Below are 19,311 nucleotides of genomic sequence, written 5' to 3'. Positions count from 1 at the left end.
ATTTAACTCTCCATATTATATTTCCATGCATTTTAAAACACTCTAGAAAAACTTCAACTTTGCAGCAAGGCTTATAATTTGAAGTCATAATGATTTCTTATCTTGAATTTTTAATTTTAATACTATAATGTCTTTGTATTTTTGTCAAATCTTTATTAACTTTTTGACAGATATCTTCAGACTGAATTACTGTGCAAAATGATACGGACATAACTTTAGTGCTTTTGTTATCTATTGATGGAAATTTTTGAAAAATACTTTACACTCTTACATTACATAGATAATGTGATATTGCATCTCTCATTACCTACTTGCAGAAAATAAATAACTCCAAAAGTTATTGGTGAGAAACACTCTCATAATAGTTTAGTAGAAATTGTTTTATAGTTTATATTAGCAATATTTATTTTTATATGTATCCAAATTCCGTTTTGTTATATACCTATCATTACTCTTTTGCTGTTATTTCTCTCCTTTGTTGATTTAATTATTAGTTTTTCAGTTTCTTTGATTAACTTGAAAGAACTATATATTACATTAAATGTTTGACTTTATATTTTTTCACAATTATATTCCTTGCTTGATGTATACCTTATAAGTATGAATACCGACTTTTAAAACAAAGATAATATTTTTTATACCATGCATATGAATTGTTTTCCACATAGGCAACACAGAAATATTAAAATTACTTATCTTACGGTTAACCATGATTAAAGAATTTGATGTTGATTCCTGTTACCCATATGAAGAACTAAGCAAGTTGATGACATGTTCCTCTAGGGTCTGGAAGTCCAAGCGTAAGCTACTTGAAAGTATCTGTGACAGCCCACAATCAGTCTGTCTCATTTCTTTTCTGGTCCCAAACACGAAACATCTGCAAGAAGTAGAATCTTTTTTCATGTCTGAAGCATCATTCAAAACAAACAAACCTAAAGAAACCAAACAAGTAACAAAAACAGCAAATATATAAAATCAATAAATCCCAACTCTGAAATTCTAATTCAATGTGTTTTCCTGTAAAGCTGTTTCCTTTGACTTTGCCACACATTTATACACTAGGTAAAGCTTACTGAACCTCAAGTAGAATATGTTAGTTAAAAGGGTTTTTCTCAAATAATATCTCAGCTGTCTGCAGTTCCTGCGAAGTGTCTGTGTTGATATGGATTAAGCTGACCTACAGGTTCAAAAGCTTGATGTAATGCAATGTTTAATCTGGTATAGGCTGCTTTGTTGGGGTTGCTGATACCTGAAAACCACTATACACTGTTTTATTTCTATAAGTTGTTTTCATTAGCCAGCGAACTTCTCTGAGAAGAAGAAAACAAGTGAACGCACTGGTGTTAACTCCTTGAAATAGAAAGCATAAAGTTTTTAATATGGTGGAGCTATAGAGTTATATTGTGTTACATCAGAAGTCAAGAATGGCATAGTCACAAAATGACTGGCCTTTTCTGTAATGTGTGCTTATAAAATGCCACTGCATTTAACTCATCAGAGTATGGATGATGTGGAGGTGTTCCTGCCTACCAGGCTTCTCTCCTCGATTAATGAGTAAACTCACTGACCTCCTACTCCCTGCCTCTGACATAATTTTAAACCATAGGTTTGGAGATTCTGAGACACCTTATGTTAGGGGCTCATATTCTGAGTCTGTTGCGGGTCTTGTTCTTGTCATAATTAGTTGTCCCCGTGGTTGAGCTATCTTTATCTCAGAGATTTGATCCTGATATTTCTCTGTGCTTAACATCTCTGGCTTATTTGGACTTCTGTTAATTTTCTGTTACTTTTATCTGAAACAATTCCTTGTGAGAATTCAATGGAATACTAATGGAGCAATCTCCTGTTATACAGCCAGTGTGTACAAACTGCAGTGTAAATAAGAAGGGCCTTTTTTGGTTAACTTTTCATGGGACCATGTGTCAGATTTCTTGTGCACTTTTTTGCTAGTTTGGCAGTTGAGATGTCATGTTGTGAGGTGGTCTTCTCATGTTGAATTGGTTGCTAGAATAATTCTTTACTTGAAAACTCTTCTGATATTGCCTAAAATCTGCAGCATCTGCTTATATTTTTTACCTTCTTATCTGCTTTTTAGATTTTATATATTATTTTGTAAATTATATACCCTGAATAATTATATTACTTACAATGTATTTCCCTAGAAATTTATCCTCACTTTCCTAAACATGTTTAATATAAAATTCGAGATACTAGCCAAAAATATGGCACAGTTAAATTTTTAAAATATCTTTTGTTTGCCAAAAGGAAAGATTTATCCTAGGTTTTTAAGAGATGTGCAAGACATATACTGATTGCCTCACAATTGTTAGCATTCCCGTTTGACATAGTAAGGTAGAGACGTTATCATAATCACCTTCTGTGCATTCTTAAAACTCATTTTAGTCTATAAGAATGAATATATTGTATTGAAATATCATGGCCTACTCCCGTGCCCCCTTAAATGACTTCATTTTGAATTATGCCGGGCTTTTCCGATTTAGTTAATAATCTTTTCTTGTAATATAGAGTAAAATATGTTAAGATTACAGTCCTAGCTACCTCACAACATTGCTGAAGATCAAATAAAATTCAGTATGTTAAAACATAAGACATTTGTCCTTAGCCTTAACGACAACCATAATCTTCAGGGATTTCAGCAGATTTCCACATTGTTATCCAATTCAAGAGTCCTATGATTGTGTTAGCCAAGGTAGAGTAGGATAATATAGGTGACCAAAAATTTTATGATCGTGCTTAGAATCCAGGAATAAAATAATTCAGACATAAGAACCAAAGGAGTTATGAAAGGTTGAATCACACGGTAACTGAAAGGTGGATAAAGCAAGAATATAAGAGAAATATGTAGACTGTGCTAATTTAAATGTTATCACCTTTTACAGGTATTTTATATGTTTATTACACACTGTGCAACAGTCTTTCAGTATGGTTGACTTGTAGCCTGTAAAAGCCAGCTAAAAAGAGAATAAGAATGGAAAAAAGAATGGCCTATTACAGGCCAATCTGCACATAAGGGCCTAAGTATACTGTAGACAATATTTATTAATGGTGGTGCTTCATCACTCTGATTTCTCTTGGCCTCATCCATGTCAATATTTTTCCACCTGGTCGGTGAGACACTAAGCCTCCTCAAGGTGTCTTCTGGTTAAATTTTCTAATTGAAACCATCATAGCACCATGTTCTCAGGTGGCAACTTGAAACTGACGAATGGCAAGCCTATTTTAACAAGTATATATAATCAAATAGGACCATTAAGATGGTGAGAAATATGACCTAGCTAAATAAGATTCTTTACTTGTTAATTAATTTACAGATTTAAAAAGAAAACAAACCTAATCTCATTATTTTATGACTTTCTACAAAGTAAAAAGGTGTTTACTAAGTATCTGGATGTGAAGTGTGGCTAAAATCTTTTCATATTGGATGTTGAGTTGCTTTGCATTGCTGTTTCATTTCCCTTTTGCACTGTTCTTTAAGTAGGTTGATGCAAATACTAATCAATATCACCTTAAAAAGCTTAATTTTCTAGAATACATCATTCATTCTAAAAATCAAATATATTGTCTTCTTCAATGCTATGTGTCTTTATAAATTTGTAGGCTAGAGAAAATAGTAGGAAATAAGTGCTATCCTGAAAGATAATTTAAATAAAAATATCTCTGATGAACAGAATCCTGCCCTTTCAAGGGCCCAAAACTCAATGTATTTGATTGAAGGGAAAAAGCCCAGCCTCCAAGAAATTCATGGTAGAGTTAAGATTCATACTACCAGGACCAACCACAAGATTTAGGGGAAGCAACATGTAAATGGTTTCTAACACAGGTTGTATGCCATTGAAGCATCTGTCAGATGCCAGTAAGCAAGGGCTTCATGGTAGAGGTTAGGAGACAAACTTTCTTCTTTCTTATTTATTTCTGAACATAATGAGATAAGATGATTCTAGCATAAGAATTTTAACTAACAGTTCAATTTCTTTCAAAATTTTGTTGAGCTATATTTAAATACAATAACATTCACAAAACTGAAGTTTTTAAATAAATGGCTTTTAGCAAATTCATATAGTTGTCCACTTGTCAAGCAATCAAGCTTTAAAACATTTTCATTATTCTTTAAAATTCCCTTGAAATTGGTTGCAGTAAATTTCCACCCCACCTCTCTCCAGCCAGAGGCAACCACTGATTTGCTATCTGTCATAATAAATGTACCCTTTTCAGTCATTTCATATAAAGAAAATTACACGTTTTGTAGGCTTTTGCAACTGGCTTTTTTCACTTAGCAAAATGTTTTTGAGATGAATTCATATTAAAGTATATATCAGTAGTTTTTTATTTTGTATTATTGAATAGTATGTGAAATGTATAATTTTATTTTTATTTATCTATTCCACCAGTTGATGGGTGTTTGGCTTATTACCAGTTTTGACTATGATGAATTAGGCTAATTTTAACATTCACTTAGAAGCTTTGTGTGTATATATAGTTTAATTTATTTTCTGTAGATTACTAAGAGAATAATCTCCATGATGCATAAGTTTGTCCATAACTTTATAAGAAACTGTAAAACTGTTTTCCAAATTGGCTGTCTCACTTTATACTCTCATGTATGAGGAATATGAGGGTTCTCTGATTGCTCCATATTCTAGCCAACATTTGTTATTTTCTCACCTTTTAATTACAGCTATTCTAATAGATGTATAGAGATATCTCGTTGTGGATTAAATTTGTGTTTTCCTAATGACTAATGATATTTAGACCTTTCCATATGCTTATTAGCCATTAAGGAGGAATATGATAAACAATTTCACATGAGCACATTGGAAAACAGAATGAAATTTCTAAAAAGACAGAAAGTACTAAAACTGGCTCAAACAGAAATATAAAATCTGAATAGATCCATAACAAACAAAATCCATATTTAAAAATCTTATCAAAAAGATAAGTTCAGGCCAGATGGCTTCTTATTTTATATATACATAAGCACACACACACATACACACACACACACACACACACACACACACACCCCTTGATGACTGTTGCTCACAATACGGTCAGGCCTTGTTTCTAATTGCTCAGGGTTCTTTTTTTTTTAATTGCTCATTCCTTTTTTCGTTTCTATTCTCTTGTAGCTGATGTTTAAATGCTACAGGTTTACCATACTAGAATACTGTTGCACAGTCTGTAGTAAACTTATAAAGTCATTCTAAAACATAATACGAACATATTAAATCATCATAATCTGCTTATTTATTTCATATTCTAACTTTATCCAGTTTCCAGATGCCGTTTGATTCAACCTTTCATCACTCTTTTAGATCTTATCTTTGAATTACTTTACTCCTACCTCCTAAACCCTGTCATACATTTCTTTTAGTCACCTATATTATACTACTTTACTTTGCCTAACAAGATCATGGGACCCTTGATTTGGATAGTAGTGTTTAAATCTGCTGTAATCCCTGGAAATTGTGGCTACAGTCATGGTTAGAAAATAATATAGGTTTTAACATGCTTGATTTTATTTTATCCTCAGCAATGTTGTAATGATTTATAATTTTAACATGCTCTACTCTTGTCATGTAGGGCAAGTTTATAAAATAAATCTGAAAAGCCAGTTGTAATTCAAAGAGGCTTTTACACACACATATAACATTTAAAGAGCAAATATTCATACACTTTTTTATTATTATACTTAAAGTTCTAGAGTAAATGTGCACAATGTACTGCTTTGATACATATGTATACATGTGCCATGTTGGTTTGCTGCACACATCAACTCATTTACATTAGGTATTTCTCCTAATACTATCCCTCCCTTAGTTCCCCAACCCCCGACAGGCCCTGGTGTGTGATGTTTCCCACCCTGCGTCCAACTGATCTCATTGTTCAATTCTCACCTATGAGTGAGAACATGCGGTGTTTGATTTTCTGTCCTTGTGATAGTTTGCTGAGAATGATGGTTACCAGCTTCATCCATGTCCCTGCAAAGGACATGAACTCATCCTTTTCTATGGCTGCATAGTATTCCATGGTGTATATGTGCCACATTTTCTTAATCCAGTCTATCATTGATGGGCATTTGGGTTGGTTCCAAGTCTTTGCTATTGTGAATAGTGCCACAATAAACATACATGTGCATGTGTCTTCATAGTAGAATGATTTATAATCCTTTGGGTATATACCCAATAATGGGATTGCTGGGTCAAATGGTATTTCTAGTTCTAGATCCTTCAGGAATCACCACACTGTCATCCACAATGGTTGAACTAATTTACACCCCCAACAACAGTGTAAAAGTGTTCCTATTTCTCCACATCCTCTCCAGTATCTGTTGTTTTCTGACTTTTTAATGATTGCCATTCCAACTGGCGTGAGATGCTATCTCATTGTGGTTTTGATTTGCATTTCTCTGATGCATTTCAGTGATGATGAGCATTTTATCATGTGTCTATTGGTTGCATAGATGTCTTCTTTTGAGAAGTGTCTGTTCATATCCTTTGCCCACTTTTTGATGGGGTTGTTTGTTTTTTTCTTGTAAATTTGTTTAAGTTCATTGTAGATTCTGGATATTAGCCCTTTGTCAGATGGTCAATTGCAAAAAGTTGCTGCCTTTCTGTAGGTTGCCTGTTCACTCTGATCGTAGTTTCTTTTGCTGTGCAAAAGCTCTTTAGTTTAATTAGATCCCATTTGTCAATTTTGTTGTCATTGCTTTTGGTGTTTTAGTCATGAGGTCCTTGCCCATGCTTATGTCTTGAATGGTATTGCCTAGGTTTTCTTCTAGGGTTTTTATGGTTTTAGGTCTGAAACTGACTAGACATATGTAGAAAGCTGAAACTGGATCCCTTCCTTACACCTTATACAAAAATTAATTCAAGATGGATTAAAGACTTAAATGTTAGATCATACACTCTTTTAAAAATAGATTAACAGTAGACACCTCACAACTCACTCTATAAAGCCAATATTACTCTAATATCAAGGACATTACAAGAAAAGAACATTCTAGTACAACATCCCTAGTAACATAGAGTAAAACATAATAATATAAAATAAATAGCAACACAAATTCAGAGATATATAAAAAATTATTATACACTATGGCCAAGTAAAATTTATCTCAGGAATACTGTTGTTTAACATCTTAAAATCAAATAATGTATTGCACTGCTTTACCATAACAAAAGACAAAACCATGTATTCACCTCAGTAGATGCAATAAAACCATATGGCAAAGTCAAAAATCCATTTTTATAACAAATGTCAACAAGTAAGAGTGAAAGGTAATTTCTTCAACTTGATGTAGAGCACCCATAAAACTCTAAAGCTAATGTTACTGGTAAAAGACTACATGCTTTCCCCTTAAAACAGTGTTCAACATTATCCTTGAGGTTTTGGCCAGTGAAATAGAACAATACATAGAATTAAAGACATCCAGAATCGAGAGGAAAAGGTAATGTGGTCTTTGTTCACAGGTAATATTATCCTTTATGTATAAAATTCTAATATAAAAAGCCTACTTAATATAATAAAGAAGGCTACTAAATCTAATAATCTCAACCTAATAAAAAGGTCATTAAAGCTACTAAATCTAAATCTAATAAAATCTACTAAATCTAAAGCTACTAAATATAATAAAAGGGATACTAAATGTAAGAATGAGCATACAAATTATTAAATTTCTGGTCAATTGATTATTGATACAGATGTCAAGGCAAATCAATAGAAAACAAATATTATTTTCAAAAACTAGTGCAAGAACAATGGGATATGCATACACACACACACACTCACACACATACACATTTAGAGTTAGATTCTTAACTCACATAGTACACAATTAAGATAGATCAGAAACCTACATGTAATATCTAAAACTATAAAATTTCTAGTGGAAAATGTATAAGAAAATCTTTATGACTTTGAATTAGGCGAAGTGTTCTTAGGTGTGACAACAAAACTATGGGCTATAAGAGAAAATGTGACAAATTGACCTTTATAAACACGAAAAAATGGTATTACTTTGTCGCCATTAATAAAACGAAAATACAAGCTACAGAATGGTAGAATATTTGTTAGTTTCATAGCTGATAAATGACATATATGCAGAATATATAAAGAACCTTTACAATTAAAAACAGGAAAATTGACAAACCAATTCAAAAACAGGCAAAAAGCTTGAATAGACATTTTAACAAGGAAGACATACCAACAGCTGAGTTTTATGGCACTATTGCCAAAAAGAATTTAGGTGTACCTTTGAATTGTTACAGTCTCCAAGCCTATACATGATGAATTAGCATGACGAATTCATCCAGAATTGTAAGTAGTCATGCTAATTCATCATGTATACACATGCTCTGTACACAAACCATTTGTTGCCACCTGGCTGAATTTTAAAAACGTATTCCCTTCCACAGAACTGGTACGGTGAGTTTGTTAATGCAGTAACAAAATCTATCTTATGTATTTAAAGAAAATAAAAATGAGTGGTAAATCTTGCCTTAATCTAAGATTTTTTTTGAAGTAAATGATCCTTCCTGAAATTTTCAAGGGGGAAAAATATCAGACTGATTCCAACTGAATAGCAGAATAGTAATCAAAATTTTAAAAAGGGAATTTATAAATGTATTTTACTGAGATAGATGACATGAGTTCATTACACTTAAATCTTTGCATTCTTAGACAATGTCTCTATGGGGCATTGAGCATAATAACTCATCAATTATCAGAAACTGTAGGTTCAGTTCACCCAGTGTAATTATTGTGCTGAATATACCTTGGTTACAATCAATTATGTCACTGCTGTTACTTTTACAGTATTGCTTTATTATTACAGTTTTCCAGCTGGTCATGTCCTTTCCAGTCTAATTCCAAAGCATATATTTATCACCTTTTTATAAAATAGGCAATTACATTTTTATCAGAAACATGCTGATATTGATTAAATTAATGGTAAATAGAATCATGAGAGAGTTAATTAAATGGATTACAATCAAGTCAATTGTTGTGTGTCCTTTTTATAAGCACAGATTTTATTTTCATATGATTAAGTTTATAGAATGGAGCCGATGTCCTTTTTCAAAGAGACCAAGGGAAAAGTGTAGCCATCAGCACTTACAGATACTAATTTGATGGTTGCCATAAAGTCACAAACCATTTGCCGAGAACAATAAAGTTTATGATATAGAAATGGACCTCATATCATAACTTGTTATTTGTTGGATAGTAACAATTTATTTATGACTAAAAATACTTTCAATTTGCTGGTTAAAAATATAGATTGCCAAGCAAAAGTATTGAACACAGAATCTTTAGAAGTTAATTTTTATTTTGTTGTAGGACACAAACAAGCTATCAATATTAAAGCTGTATTTGAAGGTAGTACTTTAACTTCATTTTCTGGGGTTTCACATAAACAGAAAAACATAAAGTAGATTCTTTTCCTATGTGTGTTGGGAAAAAAAGGCCTCTAAAATAGAGCAATAGTCTTTTTTTTTTTTTTTTTTTTTTTTTTTTTTTGCTTTGCAATTGTTTCTCACACTAATTCCTAGGGTTGCTAGAATAAAACTTTATATAATGCATTACAATGCAATTTTCCTTAAATTTTACAAAATTGCAGGAAACTCCTTATATTTTATCTTTACTACAATCTCAACCACTTTCTAACCATTGTTACTAACTGGAGTTTAAACATAACGATATGATAATAGCTCTTGCCTACACATCTCCATTAAGCCTTAAGTTTTCAGTGTCAACTGGATAAAATTTATAATTTTTAAGGTAAAATTCAAGGCATTACATGTCTGACATGGCCATAACTAATTGACTTATTACCCATCCCCTATGAAATCTTTGCTTTCACCACACTCAAATATTTACACATGCACACACACACACACACACACACACACCCACCCTGCATTCTCCCAAAGTAAGGCTGTGATCATGCTGCTACCTCCATAAGGAATGCTATTTGGCACTTTCTGTCTTATAAAATCCCAATCATGCCTCAAAGTCTTATCAAGTCTCTTTTTCTGAGAGGCGCTTCTGAGTCTTTGGCTGAGTACTAGTATGTATATGACAAAGAGGAAACTAAGGCCAGGAAAAGAACCAATATAAGAGAGTAGATTGATGTATTTCCTGAGCTAACACATAAAAAAGGGAATAATTTGTGCTCTCATAAACTAGAGAGTTAAGTCTTCATAGTATAAGGCTTATTAGGTAACGTCATCAGAAATTCATCACCTTAGTAGTGGGGAGAAATTAAGACTACACTAAATGTTGCTCTGACCTTGCCATTACAAATATTAGAAGGAAGACTTGAAATGATCATACTTACCTGAAAATAACAAAACTGCATGCCAGAACTAAATCCCCAAAAAAGTTATTTAAAGGAATACAACAAAATCCAGAAACCAATTACAAAAAAATCATAAGCTCTTGCATCCAATAAAAATCCCCCAGACATGCACAGAAGGTGGAATATTTGACACATAACTAGTAGAAAAATAAATTGTTATAAAGATATCCAGAATTACAGAGGTCAAAACAACAACAACAACCAGCAATCAAGGACATGAAAGAACTCTTATACAATAAGATCTATATTATAAGAAGTTAAGAGAAATATGTGAGCATAATGAAAGTCACACAAAAGTTATAAAATGACATAAATCACACTGTAAAATAAAAACTATATTATCAAAATGATAAATATACTTGATAGGATTAATGGTTGAATAGACATTGCAAAAAGGAAGAAAAATAATTTAAAGACATAGCTGTAGAAACAATTTAGAATAAGTCACAGAGATAAACAATAAATGACTGAGATTAGTGACCTGTATAACAGTATCAGATAGTCTACTACCTGTATTCTGATTGGCCTAGAAGGTGGTGAAAGCAAAAAAAATTTGGATAAATAATTGCCCAAATTATTGTGTATTGATGACAATTATGTATCCACTCATTCAAGAAACTCAGAAAACTACAAGCAGAATAAACATAGGGAAAACCATGGCAAGGCATATCAGATTCACACTACTGTGTAGGGAATGTCCTTAACCTGATTAAAAAAATCTACAAAATCTATAATTAGCATGGTCCCTATTGATGAATTATGTCCATTCTCAGTTATATTAAATGTAAGTCTGATGGGCCTTATCTATGAATAAGGATTAAAAGTAAATAAAAGCATACAAATTTAAAAGCAGGAAGCAAGACTAAATAATCTTCTATGTAGAAAATTCTGTGTAATATTAATAAATTTACTGTAAAAATATATTTTTTAAATATCTCAGGGCATTAGATTATCAAAAACATATTAATTCTATTTTTACGTATAAGCCAGGAACAAGGAGATGGAAACAGCAAAAAAAAAACCACATAAAATATTTAGTAATGTATTTTTTGAAGGCTTACAAGACTTATACACTCAAAATTGCAAACAAAAATGAGAGAAAATAAAGATGACTAAAATAAATATAAATATATACTGGGCTTATGGATGGGAGACTTAGTATTGTTAATGTGTTATTTCTCCACTTGATGAACTAAATAAATCTCTATAACTTTGAGAGGAGACATTGGGATTCAAAATTGACCGGTGGATTCAAAAATTCAAAGAATGTAATATTGCTGCAACTAATTTAATATTTTTTCAAAGAACAAAGTTGTAGGACTTGGAAGACCTAATTCTGAGCTACAGTAATCAAGAAATGATGGAGTTTGTATAAAATATAGATAATTGTAATAGGAAACAGTATCCACAGACAGACCAATCAAATTATCATTGATTGATTTTCTACTAAATTGCAAAAGTCTTTCAATAACCTCTTCAGCAAATGATGTTGGAACAATTTAAAAATGATATGCAAACAATGAACTTTTACCCCATACATTGCACCATAAACAAAAATTGATTTAAAATATGTCAAAGGCCCAATAAATGTAAGACTAAAACTATGAAACTTTTATTAAAACCCCGGAGATAATATTTTATATGAGCTTGGCATAAATTTTGTATGTCTTCCCAGCAGCTGAATGAGACGGTCTGCTGCTGCCATCAGTAACCAAAGTGATTTAATGCTTAATGATCTATGCCACTGGTATTCTAGGAAGAATAGTTGGACCATGTATTAGTCCATTTTCATACTGCTGTAAAGACATACCTGAGACTGGGTAATTTATAAATCAAAGAGGTTTAATAGGTTTAATTGACTCACAGTTCCCCATGGCTAGGGAGGCCTCAGGAAACTTGCAATCATGGTAGAAGGGGAAGAGGCACATCTTACATGGTAGCAGGCAAGAGAGAGGGAGCAAACAAGAGAAGGGGGAAGAGCTCCTTATAAAACCATCAGATCTTGTGAGAACTCACTATCATGAGAACAGCATGGAGGAAATTGCCTCCATAATACAATTATCTCCCGCCAGGTCCCTCCTCAACACGTGAGGATTATGGGGATTATAATTCAAGATGAGATTTGGGTGGTGACACAGAGCCAAACCATATCAGAGAACCTACTAAAGTCTTAATTAATTCACACTAAGAGAAAAATTATATATCTGGTAAACAGAATTGAGACTTGAATCAACACAACAGAAAATCATATCTCCAAACAAATGTCCTTTTACCTAAATGATCCACTGGTGAAATTTCTGCTTCCCAGTCTTGTGACTGCCTTGGAGAGCTAGAGGTTTTATTTCCCAAGGAGAATTTTTTCCACAAAGAGATAAAACAATGGTTCCCATGTCATTGCCATGGTGTTATGCTGAAGATTTCATATTTCATTGCTTTTCCCCTCTGTGTTCAAATACTCTCCTTACTGCTGGACCAGTTTACCTGAAGGTGGCACTGCTAGGCAATGTAGACTCACCACCAGCACTTGGCTATAAACTCACAAAAGCAGCAGCTATGCACAGACAACATCCTTCTAGAAACTTCTAAACCAATCTCCACCTCACTCACTACCACCTGTCTTTTGTAGTTGTACTAAAATAGTAGCTCATAGTGAGCTTCTAGACATTCTTGTAAACTCAGATTTTTCCATCTACTCCAATAGTACAGGAAAGCTTGCAAGTCACATTTCTTTGATTTTTAACTCTGTGATACTTTGCTCTCATTATTTTGTTTGAACTCCTTTGCTTTTTTAAAGATACATTTAGATATCTTACTGTATTTTATTTTTGAAAATCGCAGTTTATGAAATCTAAAGTTTTAACTTTCTGTTCATTAAATAACTTCAATAATACAGTGATTTACAATTTACCAATGACTTTGGACAAAAGTTAAAGGACTCATAAAATCCATTCAACACATTATAGGAATTTAGATTGATTAATAAAATAGTTCTTGAGTCAAATAATTTCTGAAATCAAGTTGATAATAGGCAGCAGAAAGAAAAAGGTGTGTATTTTCACTCTGAAGTACTTCTACTTTACTTTTTTTGTCTGCACAAAATTTGCAATTCCATGTAGATATATTAAAAGTATCTTAGAATTGTGAGTGCTTAAAAAACATTTCTAAATTTGAAAGCTACAACATCTATATTTATTGGTTTTGTAGCTTGCTTAGATGCACTTATACAATAAGTATGCACTGTAATAAAACTATAGTATATTTCTATTCTTAGTTTTTTAATTTAGTAAGACTAAGAAAACTGTTCATCATGTCACTGTTCTACCAAACTTATGTTTGCATTATCACTGCAAAATAGTGTTAATGTTAAATTTTTAAACTTTATTTACTGTAGCATTTATGGTATTCATAAATGTTTACATATGAAAAAATAAACTCCCAAAGCTTTATTTTGAATTATGAATAAAATTTTACAACAAATTTTATTTTCATTGTCTTTAACGGATTTTTTTTTAGAATCATCTGATGTTATATAACAGACATAATTTAACTGTTTGTGATCTTTTTCAGCTAATGAAGCCAACACGGTAACAGCTCTTTCATTTTTAAGAGTGCAAACAAAAAGTTTTTGGACTTGAAAATGAATAAAATTAATTGAGAAACACAGTAAATTTTTCTAACGAAAAGTCAGGCTTTACAAAGTGGTATGTAAATATGCTTTCTATAACTTTCGAAATGCCTCATAAAAATGAGACTACATTAGCTGTTCCCAGCAATGCTGTAGGTTTTATCATCAGTGAGTAGCCTCCATTCTGACCTTGATAGAAAATATTAATTATGCCAAGACTAAAAAAAATTGGAAACAAGAAACTGGTTCTTCCGTGTGGATTTTCATATTTGACTGCATATTGAAGTGAATTTAGTTCACTATGCATACTGCCCCACATTATTGGACTGGTGACTCTCAAACTATCCATAGAAGAAAAATATCTTTGTAAAATAAAGTCTAAATCAATTAGATAATTAAATAAAATAAAAGAGCAAGCATACAAAATAAAAGTTGATTTTGTTATTAGAGACAATTAATAAAAAATACTTGGTTGGAATGATATAGAAGTTTATAAAAGTTTTCTCTCATCATATAGAGGACTGGTTAAAAGTTTGAGGTACTACACCAGTTCACTAACCAGTATTGTATTAGACAACTTCTAGTGCTAACCATGGCAGTATTTGAAAATACATAATGTGCCTTCCAAATATATTCTTGCTTATTTTGCTTTATGTTTTATATTTTTAAAGTTTTAAAAATATTTTTTATTACTACTAGTTGTTTAGAATTAGAATCTCACTCTGTTGCCCAGGCTGAAGTGCAGTGGTGCAACTGTAGCTCACTGCAACTTCAATCTTCTGGACTCAAGTGACCCTCCAGCTTCAGTCTCCTGAGTAACTGGAGTTACAGACATGCAACACCATGCCTGAGTATATTTTTGAATTTTTTGTAGAGATTGGGTCTTGGTATGTTTCTCTGGCTGTTCTCAAACTCCTGGCCTTAAGACGTCCTCCTGCCTCAGCCTCTCAAAGCATTGGTGTTACAGCCATAAGCCAGCACACCTGGTCTGTTGCATATTTTTGAACCATGCATTTGTACATAAAGACACACAAACAATAAATATACAGCTCGAAAATTCATACAAAGTAAATAGATTTTGTAGCCACTAACCATAAAAAATGTTATTGTTTGTCAATTAAAAATTCCCAGCACCCTAGAATTCCTGTCTGTGGCCCTTTCTCAGCCAAATACATTTCTCCACATAGGCTACTACTCTACTGATCTCTAATATGATTGGTTTACTTTCTTAAAAGTGTCATATAGATGAATCACGTATTCTGTAATATTTGGCATTATTTTTCCTTCACGCAATATTATCACTGTGAGATATGACCATGCTATTATTTCCATTACTATGTATCCACCATTGTATAAATAGAGCTCAATGTAATTGGTCACTTTTCTTTTGAGAAACATTTGTGTTATTTATAGATTTCTGGTAGAAATACAACCGTAATCAGGTAGTCTATATTATAGATAATTGTATTTGTTTTCTCTGCTACTATTAGCTTAACAATTACTACAAATTTATCAGCTTAGGCAATACAAGTTTATTGTTATTCAGATCTGTAAGACATGAATCTGACAAAGTCTCAACCAAACTAAGACCAAGGTGTCAACATGGATTTGTTCATTTCTGGAGACTGTAGGAGTAAATATAACCCCTCCTCATTTGGATTTTTGGCAGAATTCAAGTCTATGTGGGTGCAGAACTGTGGTCTCTGTTTTCCTGTTGTCTATAAACTGAGGGCCATATGCAGCTTTTAGAAACTGCCTCATCCCATGGTTCCTGGAACTTTTTCGTCTTTCTGATTCTTTTTCTCTCTCTTCCCTCTCTGAACAATTGTCTCCAATAACTGATGTAAATAGATTGAACCCACTCAGAAAATATAGGTTAGTCTCCCCATCTCAAGGTGTATAAATTTAATCACATCTGCAAAATCATTTTTACCAGATAACATACAACTTCAGGGGCTTAAAGTGTGAACATCTTTGGAAGGCCATTACACCTACCATGATAATGCAGAAGTTCAAATATTGTTGGACTTTCAAATGGGTTTTCTAATTTGTGTGTACCAATTTGTCCTTTTACTAGCAGTATAATATGGTTTGGCTCTGTGTCCCCACCCAAATCTCATCTCAAATTGTAATCTTCACATGTCAACAGAGGAACTTGGTGGGAGGTGATTGGATCATGGGGGCAGTTTTCCCCATGCTGTTCTTCTGATAGTGAGGGAGTTCTTATGAGACCTGATGGTTTAAAAGTGACAGTTTCCACTGCACTCTCTCTCTCTCTCTCCTGCTGCCATGTAACATATGCCTTGCTTCACCTTTACCTACTGTCATGATTCTAAGTTTCCTGAGGCCTTCCAAGCTACGTAGAACTGTTAGTCAATTAAACCTTTCCTTTTTATAAATTACCCAGTCTCAGGTAGTATCTTTATAGCAGTGTGAAAAGGGACTAATACAAAACGTTGATACCAGGAGTATGGTACTGCTATAAAGATAACCTGATAATGTGGAAGCGACTTTGGACATGGGTAATAGGCAGAGGCTGGAACGGTTTGGAGAACTCAGAAGAAGACAAGAAGATATGGGAAAGGTTGGAACTTCCTAGAGACTTGTTGAATGGTTTTGATCAAAATGCTGAAAGTGATATGGAAAATGAAATGAAGTCCAGGTTGAGTTGGTTTAAAATAGAGATAAGAAACTTATTGGGAAAATTTGCAGCCTGACCGTGTGGTAGAAAAGAAAAACTCATTTTCTGGGGAGAAATTCAAGCTGGTTGCATAAATCTGCATAAGTAATGAGGAGCCTAATGTTAATAGCCAAGACAATGTGAACAATGTCTCCAGGGCATGTCAGAGAACTTAATGACAGCCGCTTCCATCACAGGCCCAGAGGCCTAGGAGGAAAAAATGGTTTTGTGGCCCAGGCCCAGGGCCCCACTGCTCTATGAAGCTTTGGGCCTTGGTGCCCTGTGTCCCAGCCTCTCCAGCTCCAGCCTTGGCTAAAAGGCGCCAAGGTACAGCTCAGGACATTGTTTCAGAGAGTGCAAGCTCCAAGCCCTAGTGGCTTTCATGCAGTAGTGAGCCTGCAGGTGCACAAAAGAGAAGAGTTGAGGTTTGGGAGCCTCTACGTAGATTTCAGAGGATGTATGGAAACACCTGGATGTTCAGCCAGAAGTCTTCTGTAGTGGTGGAGCCCTCATGGAGAACCTCTGCTAGGGCAATGCTGAGGGGAAATTTGGGGTCAGAGCCCCCACACTGGGTCCCCATTGGGGCATTACCTAGTGGATCTCTGAAAACAGGGCTACCGCCTTCCAGACCCCAGAATAGTGGACCTACTGACAGCTTGCATCATGCACTTGGAAAAGCCACAGGCACTCAACAGCAGTCCATGAAAGCAGCCACAGGGGCTGTAAACCGCAGAGCCACAGGGGAGGAGCTTCCCAAGGCCCTGGGAGCACACTCCTTGCATCAGTTCTGGATGTGAGACATGGAGTAAAAGAAAATGTTGGAGTTTTAAGGTGGGAACATTTATCCAATGTTTGTACTCCCATTGTATCTTGGAAGTAACAAATTTGTTTTTTGTTTTGTTTTGTTTTGTTTTACGGCTCATAGGCAGAAGTGACTTGCCTTGTCTCAGATGAGACTTTGGACTTGTACTTTTGGGTTAATGCTGGAACAAGTTAAGACTTTGGGGGCCTGTTTAGAAGGCGTGATTGGTTTTGAAATGTGAAAAGCAATAAAATTTGAGAGGGGCCAGGGGCAGAATGATATGGTTTGGCTCTGTGTCCTCATCCAAATCTCATCACAAATTGTAATCTTCATCTGTCAAGGGAGAAATATGGTAGAAGATGATTGGATCATGAGAGAGGTCATTCCCATGCTGTTCTCATGATAGTGAGGGAGTTCTTACAAAATCTGGTGGTTTAAAAGTGGCAGTTTCCCTTTCTCCTCTCTCTCTCTCGCTGTCATGTAAGTCATGCCTTGCTTTCCCTTAGCCTTCACCATGATTCTAAGTTTCTTGAGGCCTTCCCAGCCATATGGAACTATGAGTCAATTAAACCTATTTTCTTCATAAGTTACCCAGTCTCAGGCTGTATCTTTATAGCCATGTGAAAACTAATACACAGAATTTAGAAGAGCTCAAATTATTTCATGTATCTGTTAATATTAAGTATATGACTCATAAATTTTAGTCATTTTGAAAGGTATGTATATATCTAATAATAATTTTAGTTTATACTTACTTTACAACATGAAGTTGAGTACCTTTTTGTTTATTTACTGGCCATTTGGGTATCTGGTTTTATAGATCTACAAACCGTTATTCTTTTGTATGAGGTAGGAGTCAACAGTAATTTATCTCACAAGAATATCCAATTGACTAAGTACTATTTATTAGAAAAAATTATCTTTTGTAATGAAACAACTATTCATAGATATGCAGGTTTATTTCTGGACAACTGTTTTGGTTCTTGTGGCTTACTCCTCTATTCTTGTACCAACACTACTGTTTTCCTTACTATAGTTTTATAGTATTAACACATGGTAGTCTGAGTTCCCCAAGGTTTTGATTCTTCAAATCATCCTTCTTTATTAGCTTGTTGCACTGCCACATATATTTTAGAATTAGCTTCTCAGTTTACACAGGCACACACACACACACACTCTTTGGGATTTAATTATTTTTACATTGAAATACTAGATCATTTTGTGGAAAACTGAAATCACCACATGGTATATTCTCTCATTTATTTAGTGTTTATTTGATTTCACTCAATAGTGTTTTATTGTCTCCTGTGTACAATTTTGATACATATTTCATTAGTCTTACATCCTGAGTTCATATTAGGTGATATTATAAAACTATTTTAATATAATTATAATTGTTTCAACTCCATAAAAACATAATTGATTTTGGGTTTTTTTTATGATTGATGCTTTTCTCCTATATTGATATTTATATAATGCTAGTCTTATTAAATGTGTTGCAAATTGTTCCAAATATTTTTCCTCTATTTTCTGAAATAGATTGTATGAGATTGAATTTATTTCTGTAAGTGTTTGATAAAGTTTACTAATGCAGCCTACGTATCTTGGCATTTGCTTTCTGGAAAGATTTTACTTATAAATTATTTATTAAGTTCAGAATTATTATTTATTATTTTTCTTTTGTTCTTGAGTAAATTTTAGTAATTTGAATATTTTAAAGAATTTTTCTACTTCATCTATGTTTATTGGCATAAAGTTAAATCATATTTTCTATTAGTATCTTTAGAATATCTTGGGATATCTTCTTTTTCATTTGTGATACTGGT

This window comes from Hylobates moloch, unplaced genomic scaffold (assembly GCF_009828535.3).
Source record: "Hylobates moloch isolate HMO894 unplaced genomic scaffold, HMol_V3 SCAFFOLD_15, whole genome shotgun sequence".
NCBI lineage: Eukaryota > Metazoa > Chordata > Mammalia > Primates > Hylobatidae > Hylobates > Hylobates moloch.
This window is presented reverse-complemented; position numbering follows the sequence as displayed.